Raw genomic sequence first — 7185 nt, 5'->3', positions numbered from 1 at the left:
GCGGCGTTGGAAGAGAACACACTCGTAAGACGACTTCACTGTATTCAAACAAGCAACACTCGCTTTTAAATCTGCACTCACCTCTGCTAAACAGGCCTACTTCACAACCCTCGTATCTTCCCTATCCCACAACCCCAAACAGTTATTCAAAACATTTAACTCCCTCCTCCGCCCCCCACTGCCCCCTCCAACCTCTCTCATCTCTGCTGAGGACTTTGCCACACACTTTAAAAATAAGATCGACCAGACAAGGCAAGACTTTATTGTTCAACCACCACAACCCCTTTGTATACCAGACCAATGCCCAAACCCCATAACCTCCCTATCCAACATCACTGAAGGGGGACTTAATTGTCTCCTCTCCAAATCCCACCTCACCACCTGTGTGCTCGACCCCATCCCATCCCACCTCCTCCCCAACCTCACCACCACACTTATCCCATCCCTAACCCACCTCTTCAACCTATCACTAACTTCTGGCACCTTCCCCTCTGCGTTCAAACATGCCACAATCACGCCTATCCTTAAAAAGCCAACCCTCGATCCAACTGCTATGTCCAGCTATCGCCCAATATCGCTGCTCCCATTTGCTTCCAAACTCCTGGAGCAGCACGTCCATGCTGAACTCTCCTCCCACCTCTCATCTAACTTGTTGTACGACAATCTACAATCTGGTTTCCGCCCCCATCACTCAACTGAGACTGCCCTGACCAAAATCACTAATGACCTACTTACCGCCAAAGCTACTGGACAATACTCTGTACTCCTCCTTCTAGACCTGTCCTCTGCTTTCGACACAGTTGACCACTGCCTCCTACTACAGATTCTCTCCTCCTTTGGCATCAAAGACCTCGCCCTATCCTGGATCGCCTCGTACCTTTCCAACTGCACATTCAGCGTTTCCCACTCCCATACTACCTCCTCATCCCACCCTCTCTCTGTTGGAGTCCCCCAAGGCTCTGTTCTAGGACCCCTACTCTTCTCAATCTATACACTTGGCTTGGGACAACTCATAAAGTCCCATGGATTCCAGTACCACCTCTATGCTGACGACACTCAGATCTACCTCTCTGGCCCAGACGTCACCGCTCTGCTGTCCAGAATCCCAGAGTGCCTATCAGCCATATCCTCCTTCTTCTCCTCTCGCTTCCTCAAACTCAATGTGGACAAATCTGAACTCATCATCTTTCCTCCATCCCACAAATCTTCCTTACTTGACCTATCTATCGCAGTCAATGACATCATGCTTTCCCCTGTACCCGAAGTCCGCTGCCTCGGAGTAACCTTCGACTCTGCCCTGTCCTTCAAACCACACGTCCAAGCTCTTTCCACCTCCTGTCGCCTCCAGCTCAAAAATATCTCCAGGATCCGTCCTTTCCTCAACCCCCAATCTACTAAAATGCTTGTGCACGCCCTCATCATTTCCCGCCTTGACTACTGCAACATCCTTTTCTGTGGCCTCCCTGCTAACACCCTTGCATCTCTCCAGTCCATCCTTAACTCTGCTGCCCGACTAATCCATCTCTCTCCTCGCTACTCCTCCGCTTCCCCCCTCTGCAAATCTCTTCACTGGCTCCCATTCCCTCAGCGTATCCAGTTCAAATTGCTAATACTGACCTACAAAGCCATCCACAACCTGTCTCCTCCATATATCTCTGAACTAATCTCTCGATATCTTCCCTCACGTGACCTCCGGTCCTCCCAAGACCTCCTTCTCTCCTCCACACTTATTCGCTCCTCATCCAATCACCTCCAAGACTTCTCCCGAATATCCCCCATCCTCTGGAACTCTCTGCCCCAACACGTCCGACTATCAACCACAGTCGGATCCTTCAGACGGAACCTGAAAACTCATCTCTTCAGGAAAGCCTACAGCCTGCACTGACACCGCTGCTGCCTCATCACCAACGAAGCTACCGCCTCACCAACACCGGAGCTACCGCCTCACCAACACCGGAGCTACCGCCTCACCAACACCGGAGCTCCTGCAACCCTCAACCTACTGTCTCCTTCCCCATAATCCTGTAGAATGTAAGCCCGCAAGGGCAGGGTCCTCGCCCCTCTGTATCAGTCCGTCATTGTTAGTTTGTTTACTGTATGTGATATTTGTAACTTGTATGTAACCCCTTCTCATGTACAGCACCATGGAATCAATGGTGCTATATAAATAAATAATAATAATAATAATAATATATATATATATATATATACTAGAAGGTGGCCCGATTCTAACACATCGGATATTCTAGAATATGCATGTCCACGTAGTATATTGCCCAGCCACGTAGTATATTGCCCAGTCACGTAGTATATAGAACAGCCATGTAGTATATAGCACAGCCCATGTAACATATAACAGCCCATGTAGTATATAACACGGCCCACGTAGTATATAGAACAGCCATGTAGTATATAGCACAGCCCATGTAGCATATAAGAGCCCATATAGTATATAGCACAGCCCACATAGTATATAGCACAGACAAGTAGTATACAGCACAGCCCCCCTCCCCCCAAGAATGGCCCCATAGTCCAGTACTCACTGTTATAGTTACAAAAAAACACTCCTCACCTCTCAACGTGCCTGCGCTGCTCCCTGCTCCGGTCTTGGGGCTGCCACTGCACTGCCTGACACACAGCGTGAGCGCAATGACGTCATCTCCTACCCGCAGGGGCAGTGTTAGAGGCAGAGTGGGGAATGATGGGAGAGGGAGCGTCAGGTGATGCTCTCTGCTCCATCATTTGCTTTGAACTTTACCGGCAGACGCCGGTATAGTTTAATGCAGCGGCGGGGGAGTTGGCATTGTCGACAGGTGGGCCCCCCTGCCTCACAGAGGCATCATAGCGGCTGTGTGATGTGCCGCTAGCTGAGGGCCCCTGGGGGAGAGGGAACCCTAGGCAGCTGCCTGCCCCTAAAGCCCACCCTGAATGGCCCCCCCTGTCTCGCCAGGGCCCCAGCATTTGCCCGGGTACGCCGGGTGCTGATGCCTGCCCTGCTCCTATGTACACGAATATAATATAATACTCCTCCTATGTACAAGAATATAACTACTATAAGGGCTCATACTCACTTGTGCTAAACTCGAATGAGTCTCCCACGGCAATACCCAGCACTGCACCCGGCACAAAGGAGTGGAGCGTGCGGCTGCATGTATTCCTATGCGGCCGCACGCTCCGATCTGAGTACCGACAGCATCGCCGGGTATTGCCGTGCGAGACTCATCCGAGTTTCGCGCAAGTGAGTATGAGCCCTAATACTCCTCCTATGTACAAAAATATAACTGCTATAATACTGCCCCATGTACAAGAATATAGCTACTATAATAATGTTGCTATGGAAAAAATTATAACTACTATAATACTGCTCCTATGTACACGAATATAACTACTATTTTACTGCCACCTATCTACAAGAATATAACTACTATAATACTGCTCCTATGTACAAGAATATAACTATTATAATACTGCTCCTATGTACAAGAATATAACTACTGTAATACTGCCCCCTATGTACACGAATATAACTACTATAATACTGCCACTATGTACAAGAATATAACTACTATAATACTGCCCCCTATGTACACGAATATAACTACTATAATACTGCTCCTATGTACAAGAATATAACTACTATAATACTGCCCCTATGTACAAGAATACAACTATTATAATACTGCTCCTATGTACAAGAATATAACTACTATAATACTGCCCCAGTGTACAGAAATGAAATCATCAAAGCACTGCCAACCAAGTAACCATGAACATTCACACAATATTGCTGTCATGTGAATGTAAATTAATTAAAGTGTACTTAATTACATATTGTACTTTAGTCCATATATTTTTATTCTAAACTGCATACAATGCATTTATTGGTAGAATGTTCTTGTGTGGTAAGAAATAGTCTGTGCTAATTAGCATTTTAGCTAAATATCATGTACTTTACAAGGTAATGTTTTACATAGCAATTGACATTATTATGGACAATGAAGTCTCTGCATTGAAAAGGTCACAGAAAAAAATCATGTTCATTTCTCCCTATACATAATGGATTGATGAGAAAACGTGACGTCTTCTATGATTTAACTTTACATAACACTGATCTCCTCCTGCAGTCACATCTCATGAAATAATCATGCTGGGCTCACGTGCAATGTATATTATTTGCTGTGTGGGAAACTTGCAAAGGGATGTGTGATCTATAGAATCTGTTCTCCAGTGACCTATTAGAGGATCAGAGGTAACAGAAAGAGACCCCATAGCCATTTGTTAGCCACATAAAAAAATGGCAACAAAGAGCAACTTCTCCACTGGAGGGCTCAGCATATCCACGCATTGCATAGACAACCCATTGATGTCACTGGTTTTCATGTAATGCACCCTCTGTCCCTGGGTGGCCCTGTAGCGTAATTCACGTTCACCCACAGAATGGTGTGGCCATTTTATAATATCAATGTATGTTTATATGGTTGGACGGTTTTGGGGCCCCATTGAACTCTTAAGATTTGCTTTGTTGGCCACCTCTGCATCCCCTATAGCTATTGCCTTGTCATCTACACCTGGAGATACTCTTTACAATGGGGCCTCATTATGGCAACCATAGGAGACTCATATAGGGGGGACCTTTGCTACGACTTTCATATTACCTCAGACCTCAGGGATCTAATTACATTACACAGATGTTATCAATTTGAGAAGGATCAACACTCTGCTGCCTCCAATCGTCAGGACAATAATATAATTGAATGACAAGTGATGGACGAGGCCGCGGCTGCTTCCACTACCAGGTTGGGGAACTAACAGTGAGCGTATAACATCTCCGATCCCAACGCCTCAGACACCTCTCACACAGACAAACCAGATTTCCACTTTGCACTGACGAGGGGCAGTACCCAGAAACACAGTGTCTACAAATTGAGATTCTGGTTTGGCTATTATCCTAAGTCATGTGACAAGGCTCGTTAAAGGGTCAACATTGACTTGTAGGATTGCTACTTTCCAATAGGTGGCACTAGAATTCTAGCCCTCTTCCTCTCTGAAGAGACCATTTGCCTAATTAACATATTTCACAATGCGGCTTTAAGTCTCCTCATCTCGGCATGCTTAATATGTCAATCTCCACAAGGAGAAAAGATGCTTCTTGGATATCGGTCGGACGCCTCTCACACAGCCAAACCAGATCTTCACTTTGCACTGACGAGTAGGCAGTACCCCGAAACACAGTGTCTGCAAATTGAGATTCTGGTTTGGCTATTATCCTAAGTCATGTGACAACAAGGCTCATTAAAGTGTTGACACTGGCTTGTAGGTCCCAGCTGTACCGGGGTCAGGTTAGTAGAGTGCTAGCCTTGCTTCAATCTTCACTATGAGATGGCTTTATAGATCTTCCAATTACATCTATGACAGATACAAACTTTCTCTGTTATATCCTGAATGCAGTGAGTGACTCTCTCCACCATTGTGTGTCTGGTGTATCTAATTTGTGCAGAATAAAGGGAATTTTGCAAGAAGAAGTAGACAGCTCTCTGCAGTCTCACTGTTGCAGGCAGGCACTTTTTAAATATGGGGGGGTCCTTCCAGCGGTCCATTCCCCCTCCTCCATCTGGGACACAAATATAGGGTGAGGATAGCTTGCTTTAGCAGTCAGGGATCTAACGAAGACCCCCATTTCTGCCATCTTGCTTCACCTATGAAGCCCAGCCTGTGGCAAACGACCAAATGATTTTATTTCTAGATGTCCAAGGGATACTAGAAAAATAGGTACAAAGTAATTTAAAAAGGTCTTGTCACATGTTGAAAAGTGGACCGTTTTTACTGCTATTTTATTTTCGATTTTCCCCTGAGAATTCCGTTTGTTGTTTTTCTAAAATTCACCATACAGTCCAGGTATGAAGCAACACCGATTGTGAATCAATTTCTCCTGCTGTTGTGCAACTGGAACAGACAACATGTAGCAATGATCGGCTATTAACAAGACACCCCCTAAAAAGGAGTGTTTTTGCAGGGGCTAGTACACCAGGAGACGTGGAGGGGGCCATAGGAGGGTAACAATCAAGCAGCAGGATCGCTACTTCTTCCATTGTGCAAGGAAGAACAGGAGGCGCAGTGCCAGAGCCCTGCACAATAACCTCCAACAGGCCACTAACATCTATGTGTCTGCTCAAGCTGTCAGAAACAGATTCCATCAGGGTGGAATGAGGGCCCAATTTCCACAAGTGGGTGTTATCCTTACAACCCAACACCGCATTGCGATTGCCATTTGCCAGAGAATACCAAGATTGGCAGAGTCAACATTAGTGTTCTGTGCTCTTCACGAATGAGAGCAGGTTCACACTGAGCAGATGTGACAGACGTAACATTGTCTGGAGACGCCATGGAAAATGATCTGCTGCCTACAACATCCTCCAGCATGTCCTATCTGGCAGTAGGCCAGTAATGGTGTGGGAAGGCATTTTTTTTGAGGGCTACACAGTCCTCCATGTGCTAGCCAGAGGTACCCTGACTGCCATTAGGTGCCAAGATGAGATCCTCAGGCCCATTGTGAGACTATATGTCGGTGCAGTGGACCTTAGGTTCCTTCTGATGCATGACAATGCCAGACCTCATGTGGCTGGAATGTGTCAGCAGTTCCTGCATGATGAAGGCATTGATGCTATGGACTCGCCTGCCCATTCCCAGACCTGAATCCAATCGAGCACATCTCAGACATCATGTCTCATTCCAACCACCAACGACATATTGCACCACAGACTTGGTCACACAAGGTTAATAGCAGCAGTTACGGAGTGCGGTACCCGCGGCCCGTTACCGCTGACATTAACCCTGTGTGAGCGGTGAGTGGAGGGGAGTATGTGGACACCGGGCACTGACTGCAGGGGAGTAGGGAGGGACTAATCGGACTGTGCCCATTGCTGATTGGTCACGGCAGCCATGACAGGCAGCTGGCGAGACCAATCAGCGACGCGGGATTTCCGTGACGGAAGTTGCCGACAGACAGAAAGACAGACAGACGGAAGTACCCCTTAGACAATTACATATATAGATATATATATCTATCTATCTTTATATATATATATATGTATAAAACATTGCCAGAATCGCTATAACATACAGAATCATGTTATCGGGTCATTTTTACTGAACACTTAAAGCTTTAACCCCTTCAAGACGCAGCCC

The sequence above is a fragment of the Ranitomeya imitator genome, chromosome 1 (genome assembly GCF_032444005.1).
Source record: "Ranitomeya imitator isolate aRanImi1 chromosome 1, aRanImi1.pri, whole genome shotgun sequence".
NCBI lineage: Eukaryota > Metazoa > Chordata > Amphibia > Anura > Dendrobatidae > Ranitomeya > Ranitomeya imitator.
The sequence above is the reverse complement of the archived record's forward strand: the minus strand, read 5'-3'. Positions refer to the sequence as shown.